This window comes from Ursus americanus, chromosome 5 (genome assembly GCF_024610735.1).
Source record: "Ursus americanus isolate L20-20 chromosome 5, mUrsAme1.1.p, whole genome shotgun sequence".
NCBI classification, from domain to species: domain Eukaryota; kingdom Metazoa; phylum Chordata; class Mammalia; order Carnivora; family Ursidae; genus Ursus; species Ursus americanus.
The window spans coordinates 44,594,593-44,607,926 of NC_142131.1; the positions used below are offsets into that span (position 1 = coordinate 44,594,593).

The 13,334-nt window shown below is 40.2% G+C and overlaps 2 pseudogenes; one reads left to right on the top strand and one right to left on the bottom strand.

Moving 5' to 3' along the window:
* Window positions 1-479: 479 nt before the first annotated feature.
* LOC123790512 (GTP-binding nuclear protein Ran-like) lies at window positions 480-860 on the bottom strand (annotated as a pseudogene).
* Window positions 861-2,099: 1,239 nt separating this feature from the next.
* LOC148110087 (proteolipid protein 2 pseudogene) lies at window positions 2,100-5,542 on the top strand (annotated as a pseudogene).
* The last annotated feature ends 7,792 nt before the right edge of the window (window positions 5,543-13,334 follow it).

The following is a 13,334-nucleotide window of genomic DNA, read 5'->3' on the forward strand; positions in this document are numbered from 1 at the left end:
TACACTGGGCCAGTGTGGATAATCCAGCATAATCTCCCCATTTTGTTAGTTGATTAACAATTTTAATTTCATCTTCAGTCTTTATATATATATATATATATATATATATATATATATATATATATATATATATATATATATATATTTGAAATACAACTTTATTCAGATTCTAAGTGAAACAGAATGGGAATAACAGTAACAAACAAGATTTTATCACTGGATATTGTGATGTGACTATAGTAATCTTATATTTGAAACTCAGAAAGGAAACAACTGCATTCTAAAACAGCTAAATGTGCAGGTCCAAAAAATGAGGGTACTTTCACTCTGAAGCCCATTCATCTCTTTCAGCATCCCAAAGATGAAGCACATGTTCTGCTCAGCTATATAATAAAGTAGCAAACATACTGCACCACTGACATCACAGAACCGTTGCCTATAAAACTGGGCTTCTGATGCCGGGCTCCAGATGCACGTTCTCACAGGGCACCCTCCTTCTCCAGGAGAGCAGTTACCTAAGCAAGCTCTAGATCATGCTCATTCTGTGCTGTCAAAGCTGGGTCCATGACAACCGCTAGGGGGCAAGAGCAGGCATGGCGACAAACTCTAAGCTAGGGTCTCCATTTAGGTCTCTAGCAAGCCATAGGAAGGGCTTTTCAAGTTGTAGTTACTTTTGGCAAAAATGTCATAGAACTGAAGGTTCTTCTTTCAGTGGAAAACAATAGATTTTGCCTTAACTTTCCTGTCCTTAATGTCCACTCTGTTGCCACACAGCACAATGGGGATGTTTTCGTATACCCATACCAAATCTCTGTGCCAGTTAGGCACATTCTTGTAATCCTTGATGTTACATCAAACATTATAATGTCTTGGATCTCATAGCCATCTCTCAGCCCACCAAATTTCTCCTGACCAGCCATACCCCATACACACCTTTGTTGGTATGGAACACAAGGAGGTGGACCTCAGTACCCAAGGTAGCTACATGCTTCTCAAGTTCATCAGTCAGATGACGTTTCAGGAACATAGTTTTTCCAGTACCACCATCACCAACCAAAACAAGTTTGAACTGGACTTGGGGTTCTCCTAGGACAGCCACTGTGCTCTTCCAGAAGCATCTCTGGCCTACCTGACCGAGGGCTAGAAAGATGGCAGAAGTGCAATTCAAGGGAGGCCTAGGTGGCTCAGTTGGCTAAATATCTGCCTTTGGCTCCGGTCATGATCACAGGGTCCTGGGATTGAGTCCCATGTCAGGTTCCTTGCTTCTCCCTCTGCCTGCTACCACCCCCTGCTTGTGATCTCTCTCTCTCTCTCTCTCTGACAAATAAAATCTTAAAAAAGAAAAAGTGCAATTCAAATGCCCCCCAATTGCAGTCTTAATTCCTTTTTGCTACGTGAGGTAACATGGTCAGAGGTTCGTGGGATTAGGACGTGAACACCTTTGGAAGCGATTCTGCTGCTACCACAGAGGGTGTAAGCCTGGACCACTCTGTACCAGTCTTCTCCCCATCTGCACCCACACTCATTTCCAAAGGAGGAAGCTATCAACAAACAGGACAGTAAGGGTAAACCTCAGGAGATAAGGCAGGGTATGTATGGGAGAGAAGGAGAAGAAAGGGGGAGAGAACCCTCACAAGTCCTGGTGATAAAGAATTGCTGACTACCCCCATTCTTCCTTACTATTGATCAAATTCCTTTTCTGCTTGACCAGTTTGAGTTCAGTTTCTGTCACTTGCCACTAGCAGACTCCTGATTAAAGAAGCAGTCATTTATTGAGAGTCTAGTATATGGCAAGGCACTGTGTGAAACACTTGCATTTTTCTACTGCTCATAACCACACTGCAAAATATTAGTTTTTGCATTTTAAAAAGGAAGAACCTGGGGTGTCTGGGTGGCTCAATCAGTTAAGCTTCAGACTCTTGGTTTTGGCTCAGGTCATGATCTCAGGGTTCTGGGATCAAGCCCCCACTCGGGCTCTGCACTCATCCGGGAGTCTGCTTGAGGATTCTCTCTCCCTCTTGCTCTGCCCCTCACCTTGCTCATGTTCTCTCTCTCAAATAAATAAATAAATCTTTAAAAATAAATAAATAAAGATAAAAATGAAGGCTTTAAGGATTGAAGTACCTTGCTCCAGGTCAGCCACTAAGGCTCCAAAGTAAGTCTGTCCAACGGATTTAAGCAGAGTTTATAGACAGAATTTGGAGCTTTCCTTCTGTGGGTCATTTCCTTCTGGAAGTCACCCCTAACTTTCTGTCCTATGGTCCTCCACCCAGAAAGACAGGTTTTCTACTGGTGTTTTAACTCTTCCTAACTAGGTCCTGACTCAGGCTAGAAGTCATCAAAACAGGAAACTGAGTCAGTCCCATTCATTTCTCCTAAGATCAACCCCCCTCCAGATTTTGCCGGCTCGTCTCTCTAGTGACCCCATTCTGAACTCCAAATCTGTATAACTAAGTGCTATCTAGATGTGGCCATTTGAATGCCTCAAGTTCAACATCCAAGGTGGACACTCTCTTTCTCTCAAAATATACTCTTCCTTCTCAATTTCTCTTGATCAGGTTCTTCTTTCAGTGGAAAACAATAGATTTTGTTTTTTTCAAGTAATCTCTACACCCAATGTGGGGCTCAAACCCACAATGCCAAGATCAAGAGTCTCATGCTCTTCCAACTGAGCTAGCCAGGCGCCCCTCTCAATTTCTTGTCTTAATGTATGATAGAACCATCTAAGCCAAGCAGAGGGCAGATAGCCTTGACCTCTTGACTCCCTTACCAACAAAATCCTAGTGACTCTCTCTCCTTAACACCTCAATTTCATTCCCACTACAATTGTCTTAGTTCACTTCTTTTCCATTCTTTGCCAGTATTACTGCAACACTCTTAACTATCTCCCTAATTCTCAGTGTACCCCCGTCCTAGCTTTTCTTTACACTGTGGTCAGAGTGATCCTTCTAAAATATATGTATCTTCTCATAGGACTTCTCTTCAGTAATTCCTCATTGCCTCCAGGATAACATCCCGGATATTTAGTTTGATTGTCGAGATCTCTGTCTGCTACAGTGGCCTTTGCCTATCCCTCCACACACACTCCTCTACCACTGCTTACACACTAGCCCCTCTGTTGAAACACTCTTCCCTCCTTCATCCACCTAACATTTAGTTATTTGTCAAAATAAGGAGGAGAATTTTCTGTATTTGCAGAGAATTTTCTGACATGTCTTTACGCAGGTCACAGCATTCATAATGCTATCTTGGTTTTAACTTCACTCTCTCCACACTAGGTGAAGAACTTCATGAAGGATGGGACTCCGTTTTCAGTATCTGTGTTCCCAGAGCCCAGGACAGTGCTGATATTAAATTCTCCGTAAGTACTTGTTGGCATAATGAAACAGCATACTTAAATAAGAGTAGTCATATTGTAAATGTACTTTGGGTATGCGTCTTCCCTAGATTTTTCCCTAGACAAACAATTTTAATTCTTCCAACCTTTCCTTTAATCACTTTGGTAAACATCCACAAAAAGAAAACAAACAAACAAACAACAAAAAACCACTGCACGTTCTTCACAATGAATTGAACTTGGACTGGGCATCCCTAACAGGTATCTCACACTCCTGCTTCTTTTCGTTCCTGGTTCTTTCCACTGCACTGACCATCGGGGTAATTGAATGATCTAAAAGTATCTCTAACAATTTTAGTAGGAAAAGGAACACAGTACACCTCATGTCATGTCATCAGGTTTACCAAATTCTTAAATATTACCTGGGAACAGCACCCACGTTTTCTATTTATCTAAGAGTTGCCCGTGAATAGGCAACTTTAGATAGAAACACGCAAACCTACAAATTCACAGAGTAAAAAACTCATCTATTTCAGAAGAGACAGTAACAAAAAAATATATAAAATAAAGGAAGATACAAAAATACCCTGGACATTCCTAATACGAAATAAATGTCTCTCTCAAAAGAAATGCACATCCATAAGGTTAAATAGTGAAGAATTGAATCAAAGGCAAAGGTAGCATAAGAACACTACCAAAAAAAAAAAAAAAGGACTCAAATATACAACTCACCTCTCTCATCAGACAACTAACTGCAACAATGTCAATTTTTTCTTGGCCACAAGAGAGCAAGGAATGGTGGGGTATAGTAGATTGGTCAGCTGGATAACTGTAGTGGGAAACTATTCACTAATGAATATTGATATTCCAAACTGTACCAACATGAAATGGGAGGTGTGGGTGGAATATATTCAAATAATTTATTTGACTCATGTGAGATAATTTGGAGTGGAAGAAAAGACTTATTAATACATAGAAGTAGCAACCTAAACTCAAATTGGACTCAAGATTTAAAAAAACTTCTACTAGTAGTAATAATAATACATGCAGTATTTTTCTAAATTGCTTTGCAACATTGTGCCACGTGAGGGCACCAAAGACTTAAAAATATTTTCACCATGTTTTCTGCTGAAATAAAAAGTTCCTCTAATTTCTTCAATGAATATTTATTGAGCATTGTTCATTTTTTAAGAACAAACAGATGTGATAAGGACACAAATACAAATCAAATATGATCAGTAGCCTTGGTGAATGAGTGGGAGTGGCCTTAATGCTGGCTGCTGAAGAGAATGTCGTATTTCACATTAATTACTGTTTTCATTTGGGGGTGCTGGGCCCATAATTATTGTCATTTGGTATAAGCATATTCAATCTAGCCTCGACATTACTTCTCTAACTAGGGCCCGGATTCCTGAGAGTCTCTGAGACTCTCGCAGGGTTGGTTCAGTTCACACTATTTTCATTATAATACCAACATGGTTTTGCTTCTGTCACTTCTATTTTCTCAGGCATCTGTAGTGTTTTCCAGAGACTTCATGACGTGATAATGTCATTGCTCTCCTCGGTAATGAAATGTGTTTGTAGATCGTGTTTTTAAAGAAATTTCTAAGGTACCGAGGTGATCACTCCCTCAGTGCCCTGGGGTTGGGGGCAGACGCACAAGACCGCAGGGTGTGCAGCGTCCCCGAATCCGTGAGCAAGTGAGGAGATTCTCTGCGCCCGCAGGGACCCTGCCCCCCCACAGCGATTCTGGGCACCTCGACACCGCCCCCCCAGCTACCCCCCTCCCCCGCCGCCACCCCTCCCCTCCTCCTGCACCAACTTTTCCTGCACCCGAAAGGGAATTCTCCTGTTTGCCCAGGTTACATCCTGGCTGGCGGTTCTAACCTGCTCCAGCACCTCCACACCAGGTCACTCCTCCCTGCCTGTGGCTGAGACGATCGTTGCTGCTATCTTATTTGCCATCTACATGTGTGACCTGCACACCAAGATACAGATCATCAACTGGCCTTGGAGTGATTTCTTCCTCTATCTGATCACCTCCATTGTCCTTGCTGAGAGAGGAAATACTCTAGAATCATCGCAAGGAGTACTGGGCCTAATCGATAAGTGCCTCTTCGGCTATGATGCTTATACGTCACCTTCCCCTAGAGGCAGTAAAGACTTACAGCCGCCCCCACTGACCCTGCGGATGGTCCAGTGTAGGTGAGCTCCCTTCATTTCTTTCTGTAGCCTGCAAAAAAACTTCCATGGAAATAACTCCTCCCCGCCCCTACAATACTCCCAGCCAACTCCCAGGCCCTTATTGAAGGGAAAGTGCCTTTATCATGAGACTGTCTTCCGACCTGCCTCTTGGTGTGGCCATCTTTATGTATGGGTGTGCCTATGCCCCCTTCCTTCTGCAGTACCCAAAAGGAGACACCTGTTCTGCCTGGACTATGTACCCAGTTAAGCCACAAAATTAGGGAGGAGGGAGCCTCAGATTTCAGATTCTAGGTCCCAGGTTGTGGTTCTGTGGAGGGATAAACAGATTGTTAGAACATATGATAATGAATAAATCAGTCCTGGTCAAAAAAAAAAAAAAAAAACTAAGGTAACTGCTTTAGACTATAAGTCTGTGCATTTTCAGAGATTAACTCTGTTCTCTGTACTCTTACTGGGCTCTTGCTAGCTATCTTCAGTTATACTCGCTATGGTCTCTGCTCAGTATGCAGTAAATCATGATTTTGGAGCCCACAAGGTTTTCTTACACTCTGTGGAAACAACAGTACTAAATATTCTCTGATACCTTGTTTCAAGATATTTTTAAATTCTAAAAAACTTTTTCTAGATTTTTTATATCTAAAATATTACTTTGTAACTTAATAGTTCATCCTCAAATTAACTATGTATTTTTCTTATGTTTAAGGATAGTTGGCTTAATATAGGGAGACTAAAAGACTGGTTTTCACAGTCCAGAGCTGCACCATCTACCACATAAAGATGTTGAAAGTAATGAACTCATGGAAGGAAGGAATCTACTCCAAAGAAACTGCACAAAGCTATAAATCAACAAAAGTATGATGAAAACATCTTCACTTTGGCTTTATGGAGGTCTTTAACTTATTGCGCCTTATGCAGAACATTTTCAAGTAGTTCTATGGTGTTGCTTAAATAGCAGCATCAGTTTGAGACCCAAGTTTAAAGAGTTTAAAGAAAAAGGAATGGAATACTGTACTGGGTTGAATTGTGTGCCCATTAATTCATGATCACCCTGAACCTGAGGATGTCACTTTATGGAAACAGGGTCTCTGCAGATGTAATCAGCTAATGGATCATACTAGATTAGGCCCTAATCCAATGATTAGTGTCCTCAGAAGAAGAGAAAGCAAAGACATACACACACCCGGAAAGCAGCCATGTGAAGATCGAGGCAAGAATTAGAGTTTTGTTGCCACAAACCAAGGGATGCTAAGGATTGCTAGAAACCACCCAAACCTAGGAAAAGTGAAGGAAGGATCCTCCCCCAGAGACTTCAGAGAGGGCATGGCCCTGCCAACACAATGATTTCACACTCCTAGGCTCCAGAACTGTGAGATAACAAAATTTCTGTTGTTTAAATCATAGTTTGTGGTACTTTGTTAGGCAGCCCTATGAAACTCATACAAATATTTTATTTTTTTAAAGATTTTATTCATTTATGTGACAGAGAGACAGCCAGCGAGAGAGGGAACACAGCAGGGGAGAGGGAGAGGAAGAAGCAGGCTCCCAGCCGAGGAGCCCGATGTGGGACTCGAACCCGGAAGGCCGGGATCACGCTCTGAGCTGAAGGCAGACGCCTAACGACTGCGCTACCCAGGCGCCCCCATGCAAATATTTTAAACATAGAAGTTATGAGGTCTTTAAAAGCCAAAACTTGTTTGTACCCGGCATTTCCAAACAGAAATACAGAAGTCACTGAAGCATCATACAGATCTTTTGTATTGTACTGCCTAGAGGAAACCACTTAAGTGGCTGAGAGGCTAATTTAAAGCCGTGATACAACTGACACTGCTGAATACCTGAAAATTCAGTATAGAAGTCACAGGAATGCCATTTTCCAATGACATAGTAATTCATCAAGTTAAAAAAATATTTTCTAAAGATTTTATTTATTCATTTGACAGCATCAGGCAGAGGGAGAGGGAGAAGCAGGCTCCCCACTGAGACTCAAGTTAAAGGCGCCCCTCAAGTTAAAAATTTAATTGTAACGTGAAGACTGAGTTAATAGCTCATCTTCAAAACTTGGGTGGCTCAGTAGGTTAAGCGTCTGCCTGCCTTTGGCTCAGGTCATGATCCCAGAGTCCTGGGATGGATCCCCGCATTTGGCTCCCTGCTCAGTGAGGAGTCTGCTTCTTTCCCCCTCTCCTCGCCCTTCCCCTCCCCCACCCCTGCTCTCTCTCTCTCTCTCATAAATAAAATCTTAAAAAAAAAAACTGTACTTGCCTTACAAGTGGATGAATCTATAGATGTGCTGAACTTACTATTTTGCTTATATTCATCTGATAATTAGCACCAATTATCAAAGAATATCTTCTTTTATGTGAATACTTACCAACAAACACAAGTGATGCTGAAGCAGTCAAAACACTAACTTTTTGAATCAGAGTTTATACTGCAACAATTGTGTTGAACATTTTCACTGATGGTACAAAAGAAATGGATAAACTGCTGGTACTTCACTATGAATCGAGGTGGTGACACCAAACAGTATTAGTAATTATTCTATTTTTTAGCTCCCTGGTACTAACAGTAAGGTTGGGGGGAATAACAGATTCACTTAAGAATGTTCTGTTAAAACAGTAAAAGTTATTGATTCTACTAGATTTCAACCCTTGAGTACATCTTTTTAATAGACGTGCAATGTCTGTGATGCAATGGGACATATACCTAAGGCTAAATATACCAGGTCATGTTACTCACATTTTGCCATCAAAAAGTATAAGGCAAATAAATTACACAAAACGTCTAAGTCAGAGCAGCTTACATTATTTATGACTTTGAGATGAGTTACAATGAAAAATAATGAAAATTTTAAAAGTATGAGCTAACAAATTTAATTTACTTAAGACCATACAATCTAAGTCAAAAGGACCATTACAGTCATCTAGGGCAAGATTTTCCCAAATGCAAGAAGTCTTTCACAGTATCTATGAAAACTGGTCACCAAGCTCTTGTTTGAATACTGCCACTGCTCACTCCCACTAACAAACCATTTTGTAAGAACTCTAGCAAAAGATTTTTCATTCAGTGACTGAACTCTGCATCCCTCCAACATCCTTGGATTGGCCCTAGTTTCTTTATTAAGGTAACCTGATATAGTAGAAAGCACACTGACTTAGGAAGTTAGAAGACCTCATTCAAGTACCAGTGCACTCCTACTCACAGGAAGACTTTGGGCAGATTGCTATCCTTCTTGAGTTTCAGCTTGTAAAAATGCGGAGTACTCTTGCTTTCCACTTCACTCCAGCAAATGGTCTAAGGTTCTATAAGAACATGTTTAAAACTTCTTGGTAAACATATGTTTATCCATGAAATACACATTTAGAAAATCACCTTGCTAGAGTTCTTTCCATTGAGATACACAGAAAAAAAAATAATAATAACAAAAGCTAATATTGCTGAGTGGACTGTCTGCCAAGCTCCCATAAAGGCTTTACATGTGGGTTTTTTTTTTGGTTTTTTTTTTTTTTTTTTTTTTTGAGATCGCTCCAAATACTATCCCATTTTACACTTAAGGAATTTGAGGCACATACAAGTTAGGTAATTCAGCCAACATCACACAAAAACTACGCAATTAATCTCTTTTCCTAATAATACTTGAAATACTTGAAGACAGCTTTCCTACCTGCTTTCTACTTGCCTTATCTTTCGGGCACTCTTGCACACGCAAAAATCTATTGCTCAGAAAAGCCTGGCCAGAAAGCTGGCCCAGAATCCTGGGGTCAAAGCAATGAGCCCTTCTGAGACCCAAGAATGCCTATGCTAATCAGGTACAGCAAGACAAATACCCAGGAGCAGCCACCCAGCCTGCAATGAGAGACATTCTGGAAGAATCTAACCTCTCTTCATAATTCTCTTCAAGTCAAAAAGAACAGCTTGAAAATTTGTCAGTTAACAACTGCAATTTCAGTGGAACTCTTCTCTACCAAATCAATAGCTAAAACTCAAGGCAAACAACCAATATTACTCTCAAATGTTTTCACTTAAGTCACATCTTAGAAAAGAAAGACATGTGATTTTTATTTTTTAGCAGACAGACACATTGGAACTGGACCATCCGAAAGACTAATGTTCCCTTCAGAGTAGTCACATTGGTAGGCTCTGCACTCACAAACGTGCAGGGCAGTGCTAGGCACTGAGAAGGCAGGCGCTCAATATGTGAATTATTTTGGTGATGCTGCCATTGCTTAAAGCATTTTTAGAATACTTTTGGTTAAGTCCTCCAAATCAAGACATATGTTTATTTTAATTATCTTTGACAGTAGCTCTTCTTATCCTTAGAGCTCACTATTTAACAAGTTGTGGAATTCCTTCTTCCTCTCAATTGAGAAATAAACCATAGAAAACTGCATAAGCCATGAAGAGTTTGAATACATTTTAATGTAAATTCAGTGTATTTTTAGAAATGCCAAAAGCACTATTCAAAGAGAAGTTTTTGAAAAATAATTTTTTTTCAGGTATTCTGAAATGTGCCTAGCTACCTACACAAAGAATCCAAGACTTACCTTCCCTGATCTTAGTTATATGGATACACATAACATAGGTTAAATAGACCATGTATCTTGAGGCAGGGCCACACCCTTTTATCTTTGGATTTCCCCATTCACTAACACTACATTATGTTTATGGTAATTGCCCCAAATTATTCAATTACTTGATTTTTAGTAAACTTTCAGATTTACTTTGGACACAGACAAAAGGCTTACTTGTTAAAAGAGAAAAATAACTTCTTAGAACCCCATTTTCCTTAAGTCATTATAGAAGGTATTACTGATGGACTGCCTTGGGGAATTTCTCTGATGCAGGCCAGATCCTTGTTCTGCTTTCCAACATGCCAGGAATAGTCTGCCTCTTTCATTGCTAACATACACTCCTCTACCCAGACAACTCTTCACCTACAGTCACACCTGGAATGAGGCATTCACAAGTTAACCCTTCCACCTGTCTCTGCAGGGTTGTTGTTGTTGTTATTATTATTATTTTAGTAATCTCTATACCAATGTGGGGCTCGAACTCATGACCCCAAGATCAAGAGTTGCATGCTCCTCCAACTGAGATGGCTAGGGCCCCGCCCCCACCCCGCTCCCTGCAGTTTTAAGCAATCATGTTAAAGGATTTTTAAAGCTAAACAGAAGCAACAGTGAGTCCTGCAGTCCAATTTTAAGGTCTTTGATGGTTTCCCACTGCTTGCAGGGTAAAATCAAAGTTTGGTCAACTTGGTAAACAAGGTTCTTCGTGATCTGGTCCCTGCAGCCTCACCTCCTTCTACTGCTCCTATACTTATACTGAACTCCGTAAGGTTTCCTGAACCCCTTTGGCTGTAGCATGCCTTTGCACAGGCCAATTCCTTTGCCTAAAATTTCCTTCTGCCTTCTGTGCCTTAGTAAATTGTTATTCATTCATTAAAACCAAGCTATGATATCCTCTGGAAAGCGTTCACTGAACCCTCTGACCCTGTAACCCTCTACACTACACATGCTTGAAAACTCATTTGCAATGTCTTTCCTACAAGGCTGTGATCAACTTCAGCTCAGGGGTTATCTTTATTCTTTGTACTTTCAGCAGAGAGCCTGACCTAGCAGGCCCTCACTTTAGTCAATTTATGATTTAACCTGAGAAATTGCAGATTCAAGAACATTTACTATTAGTCATTAATCATATTTAAAATGTAAACTAGTGTAGGCTTCATATGTACTTTCTCTCCATCTTCAATCGGATCCCTTCTTACCCAGGTTGGATAAAGCAAGCAATTTGAACTTCGCATCCAGTTAGAAGCTGTTTAGCTCTGCCTCCTCATTAGTATGGTAGAATTCTCAGTCCTTACTGCCGCAACTTGTTCCTTGTTCTGTGTATTTACAGTCCATGTGGCACTCTGGCGTATTACAGTCCATGTGGCACACTTACAGTCCACAAGCCACTCTGGCATGGCTTAACTGCATTATCACCTTGCAGCCTCAGTAGCTGAGGAAGGTGTTTCTGGTATCTAGTTCCTGGGTTCAGATTCGATACACTGATTTTACCTCTTTCCCCTATCAGACATACGATCTTTCCCTCACCTCCACTCCAGAAAGAATTTCAGTACTGCCCTCTTCTCTGTGCCCTATTGTTAGCCTGAAGCATGCACTACTGAGACTTAACTTCACCACTTGTCACTTTTTGTTACCTGAGCAATTATATGGGCCTTGTCTCACTGGCACCCACCAGACTTCAAAAGCAGGGACCAAAATTCTGATGGGAACCTAATGCCTTGGAATAGCAAGTTGCAATACCAAACCTCGGACCCTTTTTTCAGAGCTCTTGTTCCATTTTATGTCCTATTGCTGGTAAAGAGATGCTTTTGGTTCTCACTCATGTTCAGAACAAAGAGATAATATACTCTTTACCAAATACTTCTCCATCACGTCAGAGAAAAGCTCTAGTTTCAACCACAAGTAGTCTCTTTTCGAATAAATTGCCAATATTATTGTTGGCATAACCCAAATGAGACGAAGTCAAAACTTTTAACTTTACAAAAATGCAAAGTAGAGAACACTAGCAGAGTACCAATTCAGGAAAGAAATTACTTTTAGAGGAGAAATGGAAAGTAGGACTGCCCTTTCAAAACTGTCCCCATGATTTACTACGGTTTTCCCATTTTCTCACTAAAATACTATTTGTATTGCACCGATAAATGTGCACTTCTTTCAGTGTGATTCAGGGTTCCATGTATTTGATCCTGTGTGGACACAGTACTACAACCATGTTTACTAAAAGGGGCAAAATTAATTTTTTAAAAGTTAGGCAATTTCTAAGACTGAAAGACCATCCTGGTAATGGTGTAAAGATCAAACACCACATCTCTTTCACTTTAAAGTTTACAAAGAAAGACTTGGTCCTTAATATTTAGAACAGTTAGCAGCAAACTAACTGCTGCTTAGTTTGGCCCCCAGTTGGCCAGTTTTATTGCAGAAGACATATACATTCATTTACGTATTGTCTATGGCAGGTTTCATGCTACAATGACAGAGTGGCTGCATGAAATTATATGGTCTAAAATATTTAGTATCTACAATTTACAGAAAGTTTGCTTTCTGTAAAACTCAGAAAAAATCTCCCAAAATGGAACTCCACACATCTTAATAGGTGGTATGAAACCTCTACACCTCTATTTGGGCATGAGAGATGGTCTCTATTTTCCTTACTTCTCAACACATAGGTTTTATCTGTTCTGCAAAATGAGTAACTCTACAACTCATTTCACCAAAATAGTAAAAATTGCTTAACACTGTTGGGACATTACATCCAGATATAAGGGGGGAAAAACTCCAAATAAAGTATTTTTTCACCTCTGGGGCTTAAGGAGTGCATTTGTGTGAGGAGCACTGAGTAATGTACAGAATTGTTGAATCACTATATTATACACCTTAAACTAATATACACTGTATGGTATATTCTAGTTTAATTAAAAATTTTTTAAATGGGAAAAAATATTTTTTCACCTCACCAAATTAACTTCCTATAAAGCAACTACATCTACTTATTAACAGTACTCAGACTACCTGAAGGGAGATTCCGTTGAGTTAATCAATTGCTAGTTTGCCCTCTTCTCAGGCATTAAAGAAAACCACGTTAAAATGCAATTAAGACTATGACAATAAAAGCATATTCCCCACTGAAAAAAGCACTCATAGCTAAAGAAGAATGCTATTACAGGATCATAAACTTATGCTAAAGCTGACACCTATAATTTAATCTTCAAATCATCAATGTCACCTAG